Here is a 23,817-nt window from a genome sequence, read left to right on the forward strand (position 1 = left end):
GTCAGTTAGGTTTAAGTAGTTCTAAGTTATAGGGGACTGATGACCATAGCTGTTAAGTCCCACAGTGGTCAGAGCCATTTAAACCATTTGAACTCTGCCAAGCACCTGTCAATAGCAAAACAACCGTGTAGATACAGGAGTTAAGCGCCGCACCACGTATAATTTTTGGAGAATTTCCCTGGTCGACGCAAGGTGGATGCTGTGAGCGTTACGTAAGAGTCTGCCTGATCTCGCCAGTATTATACCTCGTCAGGCTAAGTTAGCGAATGCCCCCGCATCGTGCAGCGGGCCGCGGTGGGGGTGGATCAGGTACGCCCCCCTGTGGCTACGCGGCCCGGCAGGAGGGGGCCGTGTAAATACCGGCGCGCGGCTCTCGCCTCGCTAGTCGGCGCACAGTGCACTCGAGGCCGCTGACCACAGCCGCGCGCGACGGGCTCCCACCTACCAGCACAGCGGAGACCTCCTGCAGGTACGGTACGGCGGCGGCTGCGCTGCGGGCAATGGCCACGGGCGCTTAGCAGACCTCTGTGCTTCTACATCTACATCCACACGATTACTCTGCAATTCACATTTAAGTGCTTGGCAGAGAGTTCATCGAACCACAATCATACTATCTCTCTACCACTCCACTCCCGAACAGCGCGCGGGAAAAACGAACACCTAAGCCTTTCTGTTCGAGCTCTGATTTCTCTTATTTTATTTTGATGATCATTCCTACCTATGTAGGTTGGGCTCAACAAAATATTTTCGCATTCGGAAGAGAAAGTTGGTGGCTGAAATTTCGTAAATAGATCTCGCCGCGACGAAAGAGTCTTTGCTTTAATGACTTCCGTCCCAACTCGCGTATCGTATCTGCCACACTCTCTCCCCTATTACGTGATAATACAAAACGAGCTGCCCTTTATTGCACCCTTTCGATGTCCTCCGTCAATCCCACCTGGTAAGGATCCCACACCGCGCAGCAATATTGTAACAGAGGACGGACGAGTGTAGTGTAAGCGGTCTCTTTAGTAGACTTGTTGCATCTTCTAAGTGTCCTGCCAATGAAACGCAACCTTTGGCTCGCCTTCCCCACAATATTATCTATGTGGACTTTCCAACTGAAGTTGTTCGTAATTTTAACACCCAGGTATTTAGTTGAATTTACAGCCTTGAGAATTGTACTATTTATCGAGTAATCGAATTCCAACGGATTTATTTTGGAACTCATGTGGATCACCTCACACTTTTCGTTATATTGCGTCAACTGCCATCTACCACACCATACAGCAATCTTTTCTAAATCGCTTTGCAACTGATACTGGTCTTCGGATGACCTTACTAGGCGGTAAATTACAGCATCATCTGCGAACAACCTAAGAGAGCTGCTCAGATTGTCACCCAGGTCATTTATATAGATCAGGAACAACAGAGGTCCCAGGATGCATCCCTGGGGAACATCTGATACACTTCAGTTTTACTCGATGATTAGCCGTCTATTACTACGAACTGCGACCTTCCTGACAGGAAATCACGAATCCAGTCGCACAACTGAGACGATACCCCATAGGCCCGTAGCTTGTGAGGAACGGTGTCAAAAGCTTTCCGGAAATCTAGAAATACGGAATCAATTTGAGATCCCCTGTCGATAGCGGCTTGCTTAGGGATGGTCCTTACCATGCTCCACCGTTACCCACGTAAATTCCAACGGTTCTGAAGTCATCGGGGATAAATCGATAAGGAGCACAATGACCAGACCATTCCTGTTGTGGTCTCTGATGTGAAGACTGGTTTAAGACAGGTCTCCACTCTATTGTACCCAGTGTAATCCTCTTCATCTCTACATAACTACTGCAGACTGCAGCCACTTTGTCCTACTTACTGTACTGCAGCATTGGTCTCCCTCTACAACTTTTACCTCGCGCAATTTCCTTCATTACCAAACTGACGATATATTCGTGTCTCAGGATGTGTGCTACCAACCGATCCCCTCTCGTGGTCAGTTTATTTACTTTTTTACTCATTTTTTTCCAAGTTGTCTCAACAGTTTCTTTTCCCTCTGTGCAGTGCTCCCTCATTAGTTACTCGATCTTCTCATCTAATCTTCAGCTTTAATCTGCAGCACCGTATTCAATTTTCTTCTTCTTATCTGCAACGTTTACAGTTTAGTTTCACTTCCGTTCAACGCTACACTCACGACTAGCACCTTCATAAAAGACTTACTCATGTTTAAATGTTCAAATGTGTGTGAAATCTTATGGGACTTAACTGCTAAGGTCATCAGTCCCTAAGCTTACTCACTACTTAACCTAAATTATCCTAAGGACAAACACACACACCCATTCCCGAGGGAGGACTCGAACCTCCGCCGGGACCAGCCGCACAGTCCATGACTGCAGCGCCTTAGACCGCTCGGCTGCCCTCATGTTTAAATTTGTATTCAGTATTAACAAATTTCATTTTTTCAGGAACACTTTTTTCGCTGTTGCAGCTCTGCATTTTATATCCTCTCCGCTTTATCCCTCGTCACTTTTTTTGCTGCCCAAAATATGAAAAACCTTATTTGCGGCTTTTAGCGTCTGATTTAGTAACATTATTACCTCACCAAAGCATCATTTAATGAGGCTTCACTCAGTTACTTTTCTCTTAATTTCGGTAATGATAATTTTATAATTGCTTTTCAAGACGCTATCCCTTCCATTCAGCTGTTAATGCAAGGTCTATTCCGTCTCCGACGGATTTACAGTGCCATTGGCAAAGGTACTTTCTTTTTGCTTCTTCTCCCTGGACGCCTTCCATGGTTGCCGAGCGGTTCTAGGCGCTTCAGTCCGGAACCGCACGAGTACTACGGTCACAGGTTCGAATCCTGCCTCAGGCATATATGTGTTATGTCCTTAAGTTAGTTAGGTTTAAGTAGTTCTAGGTGACTGATGACCGCAGATGTTAAGACCCATAGTGCTCAGAGTCATTTGAACCATTTTCTCCCTGGTCTCTAATCAAATGGTTCAAACGGCTCTGAGCACTATGGGACTTGACATCTTAGGTCATCAGTCCCCTAGAACTTAGAACTACTTAAACCTAACTAACCTAAGGACATCACACACATCCATGCCCGAGGCAGGATTCGAACCTGCGACCGTAGCAGTCGCGCGGCTCCGGACTGAGCGCCTAGAACCGCGGGACCACCGCGGGCGGCGGACTCTAATCACTTATCCAAGATTCCTTTCCTGTCTGCTCAGTGTATTGCAGATGTAAGAAGCAACTTATACGAGAGGAAGGCCGTAAATTAGAGCGAGTCTCGGTTGCAGCCCATCACTTGTGTAGCTCAATCTGAAAACTCAGTAAGCAGCAAAGGAAACTAAGAAGAAATTCCGGAAAGGAAGTACATGTCTGGGAGAGTCAGTTAAGACTTTGGAATTGGAGACGACATTGTGATCCTGTTAGAGATGGCCAAGAACGTGGTTGATAGATACACGAACCTCATATTGTCTTAAAGTGACATTATGTTGGTTCAAAAGTTCATAATGTTTTTGTTTTGTTTGTTGGCTATTTTATTTGTAGCTCACGGTTAGTATTTGAGTTCACGTATTGTCATTCGGAGGTAGTGAGTGGAGATCTGGACGCTAGAAAATGGAGAGCTAAGTGGAAAAATCGAAACATTTCCTACATATTCTTCCGGTTAGTTCAGTAGAGCGGTGATAGAAGCGGAATCAGCCAAAGACATTTCCGCCGTTGGGTTGGGGTGATTTGGGGCAAGAGACCAAACAGCGAGGTCATCGGTCTCGTCGGGCTAGGGAAGGAAGTCGGCCGTGCCCTTTCAGATGGACCATCCCAGCAATCGCCTGAAGCGATCTAGGGAAATCACGGAAAACCTAAATCAGGATGGCCGGACGCGAGATTGAACCGTCGTCCTCCCGAATGCAAGTCCAGTATGCTAACCACTGGGCCACCTCGCTCGGACATTTGAGCCGTGTGTGGGGATAATACTATTGGACAGGAAAATGGTTTTCTCTTTTTAAGAAGGATTTTTTTGACATGAACGACTCTCCACGTTCAGGTAGACCTTCGAGGTTTAAAAATGAGATAGTTTAAACGCGTTAATACATTACGATCCACGTCAATTCACTGGAGAACTGGAAAATGAACTGTAATCATTCTACCACCATGCGACATGCATGCAATGGGGAAGGTTCAAAAGTCGACTCGTGTATGGTCACCGCATGCTCTAATCCAAAATCACAAAAATCGGAGGGTAGCTATATGTACATCCCTGCTTGCTCATCATCAATCGGCTCGTAAACAGCACCGACCATTCCTGTCCCGCACTGTTAGGAGAAATGATATCTTTAGTCTAACAAAAGGAAAAGAAAGGTTGGTTGAGCCAAAACAAAGCAGCAGTTCTCCATAAAAAGTTCTCTGCACATCTACAGATACATTCTATTCCGCAAGCCACCTAATGGCGTGTGGTCGAGGGTACTTTCGGTAGCACTATCTGATCCCTCCAACCGTGTTCCACTCGCGAATAGCGCGCGGGAAGAATGATTTTCGGTAAGCCTCTGTATTGGCTCTAATTTCTCGAATTTTCTCCTGGTGGTCATTGCGTGAGATGTATGTCGGGTCAAGTAATATGTTGTCTGACTCCTCCTGAAGAGTGCTGTCCTGAAATTTCGATGGTAAATCTCTCCGTGATGCACAAAGCCTGTTTTGTAACGTCTGCTAGTGGAGTTTGTTTATCATCTCAGTAACGCTCTCTCGCCAGCTAAACGATCCCGTGACGATGCGCTCCGCTCTTAGTTGGATCTTATCTATCTCATCTATCAGTCCTACCTGGCAGGGATCCAAGATAGATGAACAGTACTCAAGAATCGGGGGAACAAGCGCCTTATAAGCCACTTCTTTCGTGGATGAGTTACATTTCCTTAAGATTCTTCAGATGAATCTGAGTCTGGTGTCTGCTTCATATGGTCATTCCACTTTAGGGCGCTCTGGATGGTTACGCCTAGATATTTTACGGCAGACGCTGTCTCCAGCTGTTTGTCATCAATAGTGTAGTTGTACAGTAGTGGATTTCTTTTCCTATGTGTTACAAAAGATAATGTTATGCAACTTGTGAAACTTCCTGGCAGATTAAAACTGTATGCCGGAGAGAGACTCGAAGTCGGAAACTTTGCCTTTCGCGAGCAAGTGCTCTACCAACTGAGCTATCCAACACGACTCACGATCCATCCTCACAGCTCCAATTCTGCCAGTACACAAATTCACCCTGGTGCAACAGTGACGGTATGGTGTACTACCAATTGCTTCCCCGAGGTGTAATCATCACTACTGACATTTATTGTCAACAGCTGAGACGACTTGCAAGAACAACGACCGAGGAGACTGAAGAGATGCTATTCGACGATAACGCCCGCACACATTCTGCTAAACCGACAAAAAGCACTATACGGGATTTAGGTTGGGAATTCATTCCTCACCCACCTTATTCATCTGACCTTGCGCCCTCAGATTTTCACCTTTTCCACTCCCTGTCGAACAACCACCAAAGAACTTCCTTTCCGCACGAAAATGCGCCTCGACGAGTTCTTCGCCTCATAACCACGTGATTTCTAGTCGCGGAGTCGAAAAGCTACCCCAGGGTTGGCGGGCTGTTGTAAATAGTGAAGGAGAACATGTTATATTGATGACCACAGTTTCCGTTATGTGTATGTGTTGTTTTTATTAAATTTATGAAAAAACGCTACGAACGTATGCACCAACTCAATATTAGGGGGACCGGAAAGAAATGTATTTTTTTTCATTACATTCAAACGATGAATTGTTAACATGTTTTTATTTTTAATAAATGACCTAATCGCCTTCATTAACGACCTTTTTCCATCTGGTATGCAAAGGACTTGGAAGATCAGTTGAACGGAATAGACAGTGTCTTGAAAGGAGGGTATAAGATGAACATCAACAAAAGCAAAACGAGGATAATGGAATGTAGTCGATTTAAGTCGGGTGTTGCTGAGGGAATTAGATTAGGAAATGAGGCACTTAAAGTAGTAAAGGAGTTTTGCTATTTGGGGACTGATCATGGTCAAAGTAGAGAGGATATAAAATGTAGACTGGCAATGGCAAGGAAAGCGTTTCTGTAGAAGAGAAATTTGTTAACGTCGAGTATTGATTTAAGTGTCAGGAAGTCGTTTCTGAAAGTCTTTGTATGGAGGGTAGCCATGTATGGAAGTGAAACATGGACGATAAATAATTTGGACAAGAAGAGAATAGAAGCTTCCGAAATGAGGTGCTACAGAAAAATGCTGAAGATTAGATGGGTCGATCACATAACTAACGAGGAGGTATTGAATAGAATTGCGGAGAAGAGGAGTTTGTGGCACAACTTGACTAGAAGAAGGGACATGTTCGGACATGTTATGAGGCATCAAGGGATCACAAATTTAGCATTGGAGGGCAGTGTGGAGTGTAAAAATCGTAGAGGGAGACCAAGAGATGAGTACACCTAGCAGATTCAGAAGGATGTAGGCTGCAGTAGGTACTGGGAGATGGAGAAGCTTGCACAGCATAGAGTAGCATGGAGAGCTGCATCAAACCAGTCTCGTGACTGAAGACCACAACAAGAACATGCAAATTTGTAAAGCCAAACTGATATAAGTCATTGGGTTATGGAGCAAAAAATTTCTGGAGAAGACATTTTGGACGTTATCCCAATTTTTCACAGTTTTTGCCACTTGGAAAGCGATCGAAATAAATGGGAATCCGACGGTGCAGCGGGTCCCACGCTAATTCATCATTTCTAGGATCAGTCTGCTGCAGTGCTGTCTTGCATTGTCATGATGAAAAATAACGCCTTTTCTGTTGACTGTCGCTGGGCAATTTTCGGTTAAAGATTGCTCGAAATGTATTCGCAGTTGCGAATACGAATAACCATCGACAAGGGAATCAGATGGCAATTAAAATTTCTGCAGGAACCAGACTCGAAACCGGATTTCCCGTTTTTCGCAAGCGGCCGCCTTAAATCGCTTGGGCTATCCATGCACGACTCACGGCATGCTTGTCTGAAGGAACAATGCATCTTTCTTCTTAACAACTCAGGCACTGCAACATCGTATTCATCTGCCTATATTAGGCAGCGACTTTCAATTAAAAGTGACCTCCCCTGTACGAGTGTTACGCAATACATGTACGAGTACAGGCTGTGACGCAGCAACGACAAAACATGGAAGTTTGGGTCTGGCATTGAGTCTTGGACGGACAGCCGAACCGGTTAAGGCGGCCGCTCACGTGAAGCGAGAAATTCAGGTTCGAGTTCCGGTCAGGTACAAATTTTCCTTGTCGTCATTCCTTTATCGCATTCGTAACGGCGAATACATTTCACGCATTTCATAACGGCTGTAGTCGCCGCATGGCATCATTATTCTTACGAACACTGGTACTGCAATATAGAAATTAAAGATTGATTTACTCGATCAAGTTGCTCACAGTAAAGATCTGAATTAACAGGCAGTCCAGGTTTCAGAACTTCAAAATGAACGACCTGGGGACTACTCCACCAAACATACAAAAGCGCCTTTTTGGCGTGTAAACGTGGCTTAGCTGTACTTCGTGGCAATTCATTAGGAGAGAGACACTGCTTTTTGCGTTTTGGATTATCATAGAGGACCGATTTTTCATATCCAGTGATCTAGCGATCAAACACGGCATCTGTGTTGTACCGCTGAAGCAATAAGTTGCACGTGGTGGATCAGTTGCCGCTGTTTGTCATTACCAGCGTGTTGCAAATGTTCTTGGATGGTCGATCAAGGCTGGTTAAGAGTGCTTGCCAGTTCCTCGACACGGATTTGCTTTCCTGATCGATAGGAGTCGGAAAGATGAAATTCACCGGACCTGAACATAAAAAACCACGTTTTACATTTTGAACGACTAATGCACTTGGACAAGTATTGCGAATGTTTTTGTTAGCAACTGTTGCGTTAGTAACTTTGCGAAAGTCAAAAAGTAGTCGATGCCGGATATGAACCTCTTTTGGTAGTTGGCTGTCCGCTTTACCGTGAACTGAAAAAAAAAAATTTGCGAGTAAACAAGCCACTCCAGCTTTAAAACTGTCTCTGGCGCGACTTTGAAGTACACAGTGAGCTGATAAATGACAAATAAGTATCGACATGTGTAGAAACGTAAGATAAACTGGACTGGGGAGCTACATCAAACCTGTTTTCATAATGATGAATACAACAGCAACACATCCAATTGCTCGAGAACACGCCGTTTATCTTGTGCTCTAAACTCTATCCCTATTATGCATTCTTCACATAAACACACCAGTGTCAATCGTAAAAGATAGAAATCTAGGATCTACTAAGGATCGAACCCGACACCTTTAGATTTCTAGTCTAGCACTCAGACTTTGTTTCTATCCCTTTCTCAGTTTGTTATAATGTTGCGCAAATGACTTGCTTCTGATACTTGATTACATAAATTTATTTTTCTATAAGAAACACCACTGATTGTCTCAGTTCGTTATTCCTTAAAATTCAGTATAATCGTTTGAGAATGTCTCGAGTTTTTACAATAAGAAAGAACTTTACTTTGTGATTTCTAAAATACCAGCTTTTATGTGAAAGGTTATTGCTAGACACGTTGTTTTAGTTATTTTAGTTGTTGGCAAAAGAAATAATAGTTATTATATTACGGATGTATTTATCGTTCTGTTATACCTACAAATGCCAATTTCTCCCTCAACTAGGTGAATGTGAATGTTCATATGAAATCTATGGTTTAGAACACTTTCACAGTCATCACATGAGAAATATCATTTCCGCATCATATGCAGACCACACGTGAACCGTTTTTTTGTATTTTCCAACGAGGTTCACGAGATTTATCTGAACAAATTAAGCCATCGAATTTCGCATAGTAGTGTCAGTATTGTTTATTTTAGTTTATTTAAAGTAGTTTTGGACAATGGCACATACGCACATACGAATAAGTCAAAATTCAGCAACACGAGGCAAAATTAAATAATAGTTACTTTATGTACAGATCATGAAAACAGAGATATTTTTACAGATAATATTGGCACGTTTTTGTTTTTACAAAAACAAAGACATTGAGAACTGTATCACTCAGAGTTAAGCTTCTCCATAAACTAACAAATTAAGGAAGCAACCAGTTGATAAATAGAAACATAATGAACCATTAAATTGCTGTTTTACACACTCCACTGAATTTATATTCATACTTAAAGATCTGATAGTTCAAAGAGCTTAGAACTATTCGAAGTAACATGACATTAACAATTTTGAGTTCTTCATGTAGTGTTTTCACCTTTTTTTCTTGTTCTTCTCTCTGTGATAGACATGGGGGACAAGTTCGGCTGTACAGTAATGGCAACTTGAAGAGACCTTTCGTCTCCAAACGTAATGTGCGAGCGGTACCCATTGCAGTTCCCCGATATGACCGACAAATATACTTGGTAGCGAACTTAAATACCAGCTCCATTAGGTTGACGGGCCGAAAGGTCAAAGGAAAGCCTTCAATCTGACAGCAATACATGGCCATTGTCGAGAGTTGTGGCTGCTCACTGAAGCTCCTGTGACGAGTCTAGGAAGCAGAATGTTTTTTCGGATGTTGAATCCTTTCGCAGCTATGATGACATCAGTTTCTTTAGTGTGTTTTATTATTGTGGCCAAGTCTTCTGCACTCCTCTGCCCAAGCACATCGTTATTCTCATATTTAAGTGGTATCTTCAACCTGAAATGAGAGAAGATACAAAGTTAAGGGGAATCGCACACGCACTGCAATCTTCCCAAATGACAACAGTCCGAAACAAAAAGGTCTACCAACAGATGTCAAACATTTCCCAGTTGCAGTGATAGTTCCTTTAACTATTAACCTCCAAAGAGAGCCCTTCGATCCGGAAATACCATGCACAGGGATCTTAAATTGTTATAAATTACTTACGAAATATTACAGTCCCGCCTACAGAGGTTATATTTATCTCAGGAGTATTAGGTAACTCACACGCCACGATTCATATTAGACTTAGTCTGATTTTCTTGTTCCATAAACCACAAGTAGTGAAATACCGTGTGGTCTGTAGTACTACTTCTTTCCGCCACAGACGCGGTTCATAAAGGTGTCGAGACTTCCCCAAGAGCCGAGATCCCTCTAAACGATCCCATATAACGGAAACTTTTTTTAACATTCTGGTCTTGAATACCTAACGTAAGCTAACTACTTTGCATTTATACCTGTGAGAATCTTTTAAAATCCCAGATGACCTTCAGTTTAACCACTCCTCCCCCTCCGTAGTCCACGAAAGAATCGACACCTCTGTCCGTTTCCCTTTATACGACACTCTCACACAAAAACACCGTTCATCTGATTGCTCGGTTCCTACAACTTAATACCGCGAAGAATTTCGTTTTCTTTCTAAAAACTACCGTCAGTCTTTTGCTTAATATCTTCAACGTAAAATCGTCTACTTAAAAAAAAACGTTTTTAACTATACTTGTATGGGTTGTAAATTCACTGGACTGAAGAGCGACTATATACCTGCGTAGACGGAATAAAAGTGCTTTCAGTTTTTCAAAGCTAAACAAAGGGAGATATGTTGCTACATTGAAGCTTCTCCGCTGATGGATTTAAGACGGATTCACTTCACACATTATGAATTTTTAATCACGATATATATATATATATATATATATATATATATATATATATATATATATATATATATATATATATATATATATATATATATATATATACTTTACCGTTTTGCAGAAAATCAAATAATGCGCATTGCATAACGAACGTGTTGTCCCACAAGCCATTAGAAGCCACTATTTTTTGTGGCCATAAACCATAACTCATAATCTATCTGGCCTGAGCATATGACCATTGTTAACTTGCGTCTCGCTGGTTCTGACCACAACGAGGAGTTTCTTTCTAATCCATAAGCCCGCAGAGCTATTGATCTTCACATAAAACACCGATTACCGAGCAATCAAGAAGAGTTATTTTGTCGCTTCCACTAAGTATTAGGACTGAGGTGGAGAACTACAGATCTGACTGACATCAATATGTTGCATAGTTCTGAATCAGTTTCTGCATCCTCCCATGAGTTTTCTGGAAACCGAACACTAGGAACATGTTTTCGCGAGGGCCTTTCACTTGATCAGCACGTAGAGGAAAAATTGGCAGCTGACAATCAACGTAAATAAACATTCAATCATCGCAAATAGACGAAAGTGTCCGATATCGCTTTACTGCGGTCTCCAGAATTAGTCACGGGATTGTCAGAAGCAAGAAGTATCTAGGAATTTCTACCCAGAGCGATTTAACGTGCAACAGCGATATGGGTACCCGTGTGAAAGGAGAATGAACGTTTCAGAGTTATTGGAAGAATTTGAAGGAAGTGTACGTCACTTACAAAACCCTCGTTCTTAACTACAATGCGACGGTCTGGTACCCGTACAAATTGGAATTAACGGAGGAGATACCGAAAGATCGAAGAATTCGTTTCGTAACTTGTCCGTTTATTCAGCGTGAGTGTCACAGAGATTCTCGACAAATTGCAGTCAGACGTCACGTGAAAGGCATTGTAAAGTAATATGAGGGTTATACCATCTTTTGTGACTGTGACTGTAGGGTCTTATTTGGGCTAAACGTGTTCCGCTTAATTTAAAACATTCTACTTGTTATTTAGGCCCCTCTTTCACAGTCGCAGTTTTGCAAGCTTTAAGCGTATCTGCTACATGTACTTTCTGCACTACAACTTACGGAGGATGTGGAGAACAGATGCAGACATGTTGTCACTGCGGTATCAACGTCATGAACAAAAGACGCCCCACAAAATTTATCATTAACGTACAGGTATCCTAAAGATGCAATTCGTGAATGCTTCTCTTTGTTTAATTTTCGTATTAAACAATTTATTACCTAGTTACTGTATTCATCGTTTCGGTGATGTGTTGTCACGAACCCTATACACTCTCTGCTTAAACTTATATTATTGTTGGCCTTTCTGGATACACTCTACTCCATCTCCTTCTATTTTCTTCTAAATTTATATTGCCTGTCTGAAGCTTTTTAATGTCCTCGACTGTAATTCAACCGGTCCTTTCACATGCTTTGTTACCTGTTCATTATTTGACTTCTGCAATTTGGATATATCTTTCACGTTTCTTATTTAAAATCCTTGGCTCACTTCCATAATAGCAACATCGGGAGAGCAACTACCTAATACAGTTTATTCGTTCTCTTGACGTTTCTTAGTTTTCAAGTGCTCTTGATTGATTGACGCAACATTTTAAAACAAATAACATTTTATTTATTTTTTTAAAAAGTTGCAAAAACCGGAGCATCTATTTCCATAAACATTCCATCACTCTCCGTAATATTTATAATTCCTATGTAAACGCACTGATGCACTGTTAAAGGATAGTACTCTACGCAATGCGAGCAACAAATTCCTTATATATTTACTTTCTCTCTACAGATTTCTCTCTTCATCCACAGCCGAGGGAAAAATTCTAATACCTTACTGTCTGGCAACTTCATGTACGTGGCCTTCCAAGGGCCAGTATCATTTTGAATAAAATTATTTTGGTCATTAGGCCACGTCAGTAAGAAACACAAATATGAAAATGCCGAGGTTTCGACCATCATTGCTGCCGTCCTGTTCAGGGCGACTAACTGCTGGATCCTGATGATGGACTTCGACTATATACTATCATTTCGATAATCGCTTGACAGCCGAAATAAGGTATTATATAACGAAAGCCTATCATAAAAATCCAGCATTTAATCACCCTGAACAGGACAAGTTGATGGAAACGTGAGTATTTTTAGTTGTTTCTGTGGTTCATAATGACACGCAATATGCAAAATAATTTAATTCAAATCTTGCAACCTTGTTGGCGAATGAAAGCGGTGGGTGCGGACAAACCACCAGCCCAGAACTGTTTGATTCATATAATGCGAGATGCAACGATATGAATGTGCAAGGGCTCTGTCATGCCCAACCTTGAAGCCAAAAGAGGGTGGCCCCTCCAGTTGCAGCAACAACTCATCTCTCAGAACGACCACATGCGTGAGCTCTCTACACAATTCGACAAGATAGCGGGCTCTATAAATCCGTTCTGGATCATTCAGCCCTATGTATCTCCAGAGAAGCGACATCAACGACGTGTTCTGTATTCGTACATGAATTTTCGTCGTATCAAGAAAGTGAGTGTCGGCACCATCGAAACGTTCACCAGTGAAGTGTGCGAATGACATTAATCGTGAGTTATCATTTACGCTACCATAAAAGTGGAGCTGTCAAAGATAATCACCTGTTTCAAGTAGTTTTCACTGATATTGATGAAAATGCTGCGAACCTTGTTAAGACAAATTTAACTGCACTTCAAGTACAAAACCAATAGCTGTTGAAATCCTTTGTGAGAATATTGCGGGATCCTACCCGCTGAATGAAGGCTTTTAGTTCTTCCACATTTCATTGAGATGCAAGTTCATGAGAAACGCACTGAGGTGACAAAAGTCACCTAATATCGTGTCGGACCTCCTTTTCCCGGGCTTAGTGCAGCGCTCCACGTGGCATGGACCAGCATGTCGTTGGAAGTCCGCTGCAGAAGTAATGAGCCACGCTGCCTCTATTGTGTTGTTGTGGTCTTCAGTCCTGAGACTGCTTTGATGCAGCTCTCCATGCTACTCTATCCTGTGCAAGTTTCTTCATCTCCCAGTACCTACTGCAACCTACATCCTTCTGAATCTGCTTAGTGTATTCATCTCTTGGTCTCCCTCTACGATTTTTACCCTCCACGCTGCCCTCCAATTCAAAGCTGGTGATCCCTTGATGTCTCAGAACACGTCCTGCCAACCGATCCCTTCTACTCAAGTTGTGCCACAAATTCCTCTTCTCCTCAATTCTATTCAATACTTCCTCTGTAGTTGTGTGATCTACCCATCTAATTTTCAGCATTCTTCTGTAGCACCACATTTCGAAAGCTGCTACTATCTTCTTGTCCAAACTACTCGTATTTATCGCCCATGTTTCACTTCCATACATGGCCACACTCCATACAAATACTTTCAGAAACGACCTCCTGACACTTAAACCTATACTCGATGTTAACAAATTTCTCTTCTTCAGAAACGCTTTCCTTGCCATTGCCAGTCTACATTTTATATCCTCTCTACTTCGACCATCATCAGTTATTTGGTCCCCAAATAGCAAAATTCCTTTACTACTTTATGTGTCTCATTTCCTAATCTAATTCCCTCAGCATCACCCGACTTAATTCGACTACATTCCGTTATCCTTGGTTTGCTTTTGTTGATGTTCATCTTATATCCTCCTGCAAGACACTGTCCATTCTGTTCAACTGCTCTTCCAGGTCCTTTGCTGTCTCTAACAGAATTACAATTTCATCGGCAAACCTCAAAGTTTTTATTTCTTCTCCATGGACTTTAATACCTACTCCGAATTTTTCTTTTGTTTCCTTCACTGCTTGTGCGATATACAGATTGAATAACATCGGGGAGAGGCTACAGCCCTGTCTCACTCTCTTCCCAACCACTGCTTCCCTTTCATATCCCTCGACTCTTATAACTGCCATCTGGTTTCTGTACAAATTGTAAATAGCCTTTCGCTCCCTGTATTTTACCCCTGCCTCTATAGCCGACCGCAATTGCGAGGGTGTTGCCGCTACAGGATTTTGTGCATGAATTTACCTCTCGATTACCTTTCATCACTTTTCCATGGGATTTACGTCGGGCGATCTGGGTGGCCAAATCATTAGCTCGAATTTTTCTTCAAGCCAATTACGAACAATGATGGTCCGATGACATGGGGCATTATTATCCATAATAATTCCATCATTGTTTGGGAATATAAACTCTATGCAGATGATCTCTAAGTAGCCTAACATCACCAGTACCCATCCCGTTGTATGTGAACACAGCCCACAGCCTTATGGAGTCACCACAACCTTGCACAGTGTCTTGTTGAGATTTTGGGACCGTGGCTTCCTGGTGTCTGGGCCACACTCGAAACCTGCGGTCAGTTCTTACCGACAGAAAGCGGGATTTACCTGACCACGTCACGGTTTTCCAGTTCTATAGGCTCCAACCGATATGGTCACGAGCCAAGGAGAGGCACTGCAGGCGATGTCGTCTGCTGCCATAGCGCATTACCACCAAATTTCGCCACACTGTCGTAACGGATAGGTCCGCCGATCGTGCCACATTGATTTCTGCGGTTCTTTCACTCAATGTTGCTTTTCTGTTAGCAGTGAGACTCTACGAAAAAACGCCGCTGCTCTCGGTCGTTAAGTGAAGGCCGTCAGCCACTCCGTTGACCGTGGTGAGAGGTAACGCTTGGAATGTGGTGTTCTCAGCGCACTGTGGATGTCAGAGTATTGAATTCTCTAAGGATATCCGAAATGGGATGTCCCTTGCGTATAGCTCCAACTACCATTCCGCGTTGCAAGTCTGTTACTTCCCGTCGTGTGGCCACAATCACTTCGGAAACTGTTCCACATGAATCACCTGAGCACAATGCGTTACCCTTTTTTACCTTGTGTGTGCGATACTACCGCCGTCTGTGTAAGTGCGTATTGTTATCCCATGACTTTTGTCTTCTCGGTGTATATGCAGAGTCAGATGTACCAGTTGCGTCAAATTCGTTGAAATCACGCAGAAGCTCAGCATATCCAACATGTGAAAATATTGGCAATAGTGGCACAAATGCTTGCATTAGGACATTCTAGTTGAAACTGTAGTTTCACTTCATTCAGAGTCGAGTATAATAGTCGTTGCTCTCAAATTTAGGTGGCCCCTTCAGATTATATCGGTTATTGTTCAGTATCAGTTGCCACAATTTTTTTCACAGTATCACTGGTTTCGATCTCCCTGGATCATCTTCAGATGCGTGTAGTTGCGTCAGCAATCTGTCGTGTCTGCATCGGGCTACACATGAGAATGCTGTTTGTGATGATTCAAGGAGATCGAAACTAGTCGCACTGGGAAAAATTGTGCACCAGAGAGTGAAAAATAAAAGATAAATAATATTTTTAAAGAATGTCATTACAGTTACTGAACCCATTCGCGTCAAATATGTCGGCTACAGTCACTTATATTTTTACACTCACTGATATATTGGGCTCATATTTCTATAATCTTTTTGACTATAAATTGTATTTAAAACGTACGACGGGCGTTCGAAACGTCTGTGCAAAATTAAAACCTACTTGCGTGTTTGGGGTAAACCTTTTTTATTTTTCGCCATAGTCTCCTTTTAGACTTATACATTTCGTCCAGCGCTGTTCTAATTTCTTGATCCCTTCCGAGTAATAGGAATTGTCCAAGTCTGCAAAATAGCTATTAGTTGCTACAGTCAGCTCCTCGTTTGAATAAAATCTTTGTCCTGCCAGCCATTTCTTCAAATTGGAGGGACCAAGTCTGGAGAATAGGGGGGATGTGAAACGAGTTAGAACCCTATTTCCATTAATTTTGCGACTACAACTGCAGGATACCACGCGAGAAAAGGACAAGCTGTGTTTCGCACGATGGATGCTTTCTAAAACCGTGTTGATTCGTGGACATCCGCACTGATAATGTGTTCAAGAATTCTGCAAGAAACCGATGTTAAGGGTACTGGTCTGTAATTTTGCGGGTCCGTTCAGGAGTCACCTGTGCTTAGGCCTTTGCACCGGGTGAGAGATTAGCGATTGGCTTTGGCAGCAAGCTATTGACGGTTTTTAGCTTCACGTTTAGTATTACTCTTGGCTTGTCCTTTCTAGTTTGTTTACTGGTTTCGCTGTGGACCGCTCGGTTCTTCGACCCTTCACCATTTCTCAGAAACTGACGCTTGCCACTTCCACACGTGAGTAGTACGTTACTGAAGTGGCAACGAGGCTGAATCTCGAGTGCAAATAAGCTCATAACGATGGATAAGATGTTTTCGGAGCTCTGTCGGCAGCAACGACAACAGTGGCAGACACAGAAGCCGCTCAGGCAAAATGGGGAGCAGATCCCAAACGCGATCATGTGGCCTATGGGACGAGCACATGCGGGACAGCTATCGCTGCCGTCCCCACCATTTTTCATGTGATGCAACAGTTGAGAGGGAGAGTTATACTGTGCTGCAAGGTAAGAAAGACGATCTCACCGTCCAGATGCTTTGTTCCTTACAAGGAGGGTCCCTAGAGGTGGGAAACAATGTATATGGTCGAAACTTCCTAGCAGATTAAAACTGTGTGCCGGACCGAGACTCCAACTCAGGAGCCGGCCGTGGTGGCCAAGCGGTTAAAGGCGCTACAGTCTGGAACCGCGCGGCCGCTACGGTCGCAGGTTCGAATCCTGCCTCGGGCATGGATGTGTGTGATGTCCTTGGGTTAGTTAGGTTTAAGTAGTTCTAAGTTCTAGGGGACTGATGACCTTAGAAGTTAAGTCCCATAGTGCTCAGAGCCATTTGAACCATCCAACTCAGGACCTCTGACTTTCGCGGGCAAGTACTCCACCACTTAAGCTACCTAACCACGACTCACGACGCGTCTCCATAGCTTCAATTCCGCTGGTATCTCGTCTCATACCGTCAAAACTTCAGAGAAACTCTCCATCGAAACTTGCAAGTACTGGCGAAGTTGTAGCAGTGGGGAGGGGTCGTGAGTCGTGTTTAGGTAACTCAGGTAGTAGAGCACTTGCCCGCGGAAGTCAAAAGTCATTAGTTCGAGTCTCTGTGCAGCACTCAGTTTTAATGTGCCAGGAAGTTTCATACCAGCGAACACTCCGCAGCACTCAGTTTTAATGTGCCAGGAAGTTTCATATCAGCGAACACTCCGCTGCAGAGTGAAAATTTCGTTCTGGAATGTACACGGTTATTTAAGATCCCAGGTATCACACACTTCAGCCATTCACCCTGGAGGACCCTCATTTGCGAGTAACTGACGGAAAAAAATCGGAATTTTGCTTGTCGCTCAATAACATTAAAAAAGGGGTTGTGTGGTGTAATAGAGAGAATAAGGGTTTCACATGCGGAAATTTGTGCATTCGAACCTCGTCAGGTGCATTAAATTTTTGAAAATCTTTATCGAAATGGCTTTGATCATCACTTTAATTCAATAAAGTAATTTAAATTTTTTTTATTCCCATTCCTTTGTCAAATTTTAATCATATCAACTTTTTCAATTGCTCTCGTTTTTCTTCCTATGATTGTTTTTCCGCTTGAAATCTTTGTTCATGTGTCTTTAATCAATTTTATGCACTAATTCCTTTCGTTTTATCATCCTATTTTTTCGTCCAGTTTATGGCATTCATTATACCTATTCCTAATTTTGCTTGAATTTCATTTTACTTATAAACCCTTCTTTCGTATAAATCTGCATCTATTTTATTTCGTCCATAGTGCAATACGGATTTAGGCTCTTTTTTAAATGTTTGTGCGACGATTACCATGCAAAAATACCCTGCACATCTTGTAACGAAAAATACAATTTTCATGTCATTGCACAGTCAATATAAATAGATTATTTCGTCTTTTGTTTTATAACTGATGGATCGGAACTTTAAAATAATTGGATTTTATAATAGATAAACATAATTAAATTTACATTCACAAAAATACCGAGTAGAAAAAGAATGACAGAAAGAAAAAGTGAAACAAAATGAAATATTGATTTAGTAACAAAAATGATATAGCAAAGGAATAGAAATAAAAATTTACATTTAAACTAATTAAACGAATAAAAATAATGCTCAGAATCATTTCGATAAAGATTTAAAAATAACGCAACTGACAAGATTTGAACCCACAACCTCCTGCATAGTTAGCTCGTACCCTACTCTCCTATATATATATATATATATATATATATATATATATATATATATATATAGTGCGTTGAATAGTACAGGGGATAGCTCGTTCTCTGACCGAACACGCTGAGCTACCGTGCGGGCGACCCTATCAATTATACCACTCAGCCACTCTATGTAATACAACTTTTTAACGCTTTCGTCAGTTACTCGCAAACGAGGGCCCAACAGGGTGAATTACTGCAGGATCTGATACCTGCGGTTCTAGGCGCTTCAGTCTGGAACCGCGTGACCGCTACGGTCGCAGGTTCGAATCCATTTCAACCATTTGATACCTGCGGTCTTAAACTGCATCATTACACCGCTGGGGATCTCTCCTTGTTAACACCAGCAGTAGTTTGTACGAGGTTGTGCAACTGCTGTGTCCACGTGCGGGTCCTGAGGCATTAGAATTTAACGAATTGTATAATTTACAGCGCGAACATTTCTGCTACCAAACCTTTATTCTGGCAGTGTGATGGAGGTTTATTCAATACGGGAAGCATGGTGATCAGTCTTACGCGTCCAGGACATCAGACTTGCAAGGGCTCGCTCGGTAATGCAAATCTGAATGTACTAATTGCTGAGTTTGACGCGCTGATTCTGCAATTGGAGACGTAGTTGTAAGATTAGCACCGGACTAGGAGGTTAAGACTACAGTTATGGAGTCGTCCGACCTCGAATTAAGCACAACGGCAAATACTGTCAGAACGTTTGAGGTATCAACAGCAGCTCAAAATGCAGTCTACACTTGGGTCAATAAGCGGCCATCAAAAACTTTCCGTTCCAAGGACGTACAGACCACAACCGGTATCAGGCAAAATAACGGTGGGCATTGAAGCAATCATCACAACGGCTTACCAGGTAGACGATGCATCTACATCTACATGATTACTCTGCTATGCACAATTAAGTGCCTGGCAGAGTGTTCAATGAACCACCTTCAAGCTGTCTCTCTACCGTTCCATTCTCGAACGGCGGACGGGAGAAACGAGCATTTAAATTTTTCTGTGCGAGCCGTGATTTCTCCCTATGTAGGTGGGTGCCAACAGAATGTTTTCGCAATCGGAGGAGAACACTAATGATTGAAATTTCATGAGAAGATCCCGTCGCAACGAAAAATGTCTTTTCTTTTAATGATTGCCACTCCAATTCACGTATCATGTCTGTGGCACTATCTCCCCTATTTCGCGATAATACAAAACGAGCCGCCATTCTTTGAATTTTTTCAATATCATCCGTCAGTCCCATCCGATACGGATCCCACACCGCACAGCAGTACTCCAGAATAGGGCGGACAAGTCTAGTGTAAGCAGTCTCTTTAGTAGATCTGTTGCACCTTCTAAATGTTCTGCCAATGAATCGAAGTCTTTAGTTTGCTCTACCCACAACATTATCTACGTGATTGTTCCAAGTTAGGTTATTTGTAATTGTAATCCCTAAGTATTTAGTTGAATTTACGTACTTCAGATTTGTCACTTATCGCGTAATCGAAATTTAGGGGACTTCTTTTAGTACTAATGTGAATAGCTTCACACTTTTCTTTATTCAGGGTCAATTGCCAGTTTTTCACTATACCTGTTCGGTGAAACACATGTCCTACTGCTCCGGCCAGTGTGGCCGTGCAGTTCTAGGCGCTTCAGTCTGGAACCGCGTGACCGCTACCGTCGCAGGTTCGAATCCTGCCTCGGGCATGGATGTGTGTGATGTCCGTAGATTAGTTAGGTTTAAGTAGTTCTAAGTTCTAGGGTACTGATGACCACAGATGTTAAGTCCCATAGTGCTCAGAGCCATTTGAATCAACATGTCCTACTGCGTGAAGAAGTCTATAACTGCCTGCCGCATGTCTTCATCCGACACGAATGGTCGACCCTTCAAACCCTTTTTTAAGGGATCTTAGGCGTGATAGTCGCCTGAGGAGGGATCAAGGCTATAGGGCGGAGGCTCATCTCCCACTTGAAAAAAAAAAAAAAAGTTCAAATGTGTGTGAAATCTTATGGGACTTAACTGCTAAGGTCATCAGTCCCTAAGCTCACACTCTACTTAACCTAAATTATCCTAAGGACAAACACACACACACCCATGCCCGAGGGAGGACTCTAACCTCCGCCGTGACCAGCCGCACAGTCCTTGACTGAAGCGCTTCAGACCGCTCGGCTAATCCCGCGCGCCTCTACCACTTGAGTTGGCGTAGTTTCTGCGTTACGACATTTGCGATATGAGGACGTGCGTTATCAAGAAGCAGTATCAACCCTAGTTGCGCACCATTCCACAACAGTGGCTTTCGACGGACACGCTGCCCCAGTCCCATTCTTCGTTCTCCGATCAAGAAATGAGTAACAGCACGATGGTCTGCTTTGGACGCACTTGGTTATAATGTCTGCATAGTTCACGTTTCCGCATTTATCGCACGCACGTCGGAAAGGCACGAATGTCACACTAATCCCATATATTCATGTCGGTGCTCATATACTCGCATATAAACTGGGGCAACATCCTCAAACGGAAACTTGTTAGTCACTCCTTGTGTTCGGAAACAGACAGCGGCGTGATTTCGCTAGTTCATCAGCTAGCGGCCTGAGCGTGGCATTGTCTACTTGGAGACATTAGGGTTAGATCACTGTTGGTTCCATAGGCACACAGGAGATCCTAGAAAACGTGGAACATGTCATAAATATAGAAACTGCACATGTTATTTTAAAAGAAGGAACTGATGAGCTATTGTTAATTCAACACATCCTACTAGATTTGGCCCTCATGTATATGAAAAAAGTACAAGAAATATACATTTTTCATTTGTAGATTAATCAAAACGCTGACAGCTGACCGGCTTTGCCTGGTGAAACGTTTTTGTGATGCCTCGTGTAAGGAGGAGAAATGCGTACCATCACGTTTTCGACTTTAATAAATGTCGGATTGTAGCCTATCGCAATTGCGGTTTATCGTATCGCGACATTGCCGCTCGCGTTGGTCGAGATCCATTGACTGTTAACAGAATATGGAATCGGTGGGTTCAGGAGGGTAATACGGAACGCCGTGCTGGATCCCAACGACCTCGTATGACTAGCAGTCGAGATGACATGCATCTTATCCGCATGGCTGTAACGGATCGTGCAGCTACGTCTCGATCCCTGAGTCAATAGATGGGGACGTTTGCAAGACAAAAACCATCTGCACGAACAGTTCGACGACGTTTGCAGCAGCATGGACTATCAGCTCGGAGACCATGGCTGCGGTTACCCTTGACGCTGCATCACAGACAGCAGCCCCTGCGATGGTGTACTCAACGACGAACATGGGTGCACGAATGGCAAAACGTCATTTTTTCGGATGAATCCAGGTTCTGTTTACAGCTTCATGATGGTCGCATCTATGTTTAGCGACATCGCGGTGAACGCACATTGGAAGCGTGTATTCGTCATCGCCATACTGACGTATCACCCGGCGTGATGGTATGGGGTGCCATTGGTTACACATCGCGGTCACCTCTTGTACGTATTGACGGCACTTTGAACAGTGGACGCTACATTTCAGATGTGTTACGACCCGTGGCTCTACCCTTCAGTCGATCCCTGCGACAGCCTACATTTCAGCAGGATAATGCACGACCGCATGTTGCAGGTCCTGTACGGGCCTTTCTGGATACAGAAAATGTTCGACTGCTGCCCTGGCCAGAACATTCTCCAGATCTCTGACCAACTGAAAACGTCTGGTCAATGGTGGCCGAGCAACTGGCTCGTCACAATACGCCAGTCATTACTCTTGATGAACTGTGGTATCGTGTTGAAGCTGCATGGGCAGCTGTACCCGTACACGCCATCCAAGCTCTGTTTGACTCAAGGCCCAGGCGTATCAAGGTCGTTATTACGGCCAGAGGTGGTTGTTCTGGGTACTGATTTCTCAAGATCTATGCACCCAAATTGTGTGAAAATGAAATCACATGTCAGTTCCAGTACAATATATTTGTCCAATGAATACCCGTTTATCATCTGCATTTCTTCTTGGTGTAGCAATTTTAATGGCCAGTTGTGTATTTGAAAAATATACTATGCAGTTGTCAGTGGCAGTTCAATGTAAGCATTTTAAATCATGCTGGTGAATATACCAATAACACGGTTCGAGCGTACCTCAGAAATTTAATTTATGTTGCTTCAAAGAGAGAGAACTAGGGATCAAGTCTTGCACAGCCTCTTTTGTGTATCAGCACGCTGACTGGCACAGAGCTGTTGGTGGCCACAGCAGGTGGCTCTGCTGTGGCCGGCAGTGGTCTCGTGGATGTCAGCGTGGTAACAACGAGATATCAGCATTTTTACACTTTAATCTTGTAGAGCAAAAATATTTATTTGTATCTGATATTCCTTATCATTTCCAGAATATTTTTGGGTCTGGACTAAGTTTATTTCAGTGTCTTACAAAACCAAATGATTAAATGACTAGAATGTTGTCCGTGACCCAGTTTTAGATACAACATATTTGTACATATTTCAACATAGGATACTTTACTGTGTAATGTATAATCCTTCAGACAGTAATTACCATTCTAGCTGCATTTTTTTTGCCAAGACTGTTATGAATGCATAAAGGTTCATGACCAAGATTCCTAGTCCACAGCTCGTGGTTCAGTGGCTGGTGTTGCTGCCTCTGGCTCACGGAGTCCATGGTTCGACTCCCGGCCGGGTTGGGGATTTTCTCTGCACAGGGGGTGGGCGTTTGTGTTCTCCTCATCATTTCATCATCCTCATCATCATTCGTGAGAGTGACTAGATTGGATTGTTTAAAAAATTGGGGTTTGCAAAACTTGGTACTTTGTAAGGGCGCTAATGTCCGCGCAGTTGAAAGCCCCACAAACCAAACATCATCATCATCATCATCATCAAGTTGAGTGCCATGTTGTTGACATCGGCGACAGCAGAAAAATACGCCTGACTTGGTTTGGGCGCTGGCAGTCAGATCGGACTGTATTCCTGATCTGGCGGT

General features: G+C 43.0%; 1 protein-coding gene across 4 annotated transcripts in view; it reads left to right on the forward strand.

The window, feature by feature from the left end:
• Window positions 1-388: 388 nt before the first annotated feature.
• Window positions 389-23,817, forward strand: part of LOC126418646 (putative fatty acyl-CoA reductase CG5065) — a 244,239-nt gene continuing 220,810 nt past the window's right edge. For 3 of the 4 annotated variants that reach the window (XM_050085510.1, XM_050085513.1, XM_050085512.1), the window contains exon 1: window positions 392-469. The gene's annotated coding sequence lies outside the window, so the exon portion shown is untranslated. Of the gene's footprint in view, window positions 470-23,817 lie in introns of all 4 variants that reach the window. The other variant, XM_050085511.1, reaches the window with a different exon arrangement.

This window comes from Schistocerca serialis, chromosome 9 (genome assembly GCF_023864345.2).
Source record: "Schistocerca serialis cubense isolate TAMUIC-IGC-003099 chromosome 9, iqSchSeri2.2, whole genome shotgun sequence".
Lineage (NCBI taxonomy): Eukaryota > Metazoa > Arthropoda > Insecta > Orthoptera > Acrididae > Schistocerca > Schistocerca serialis.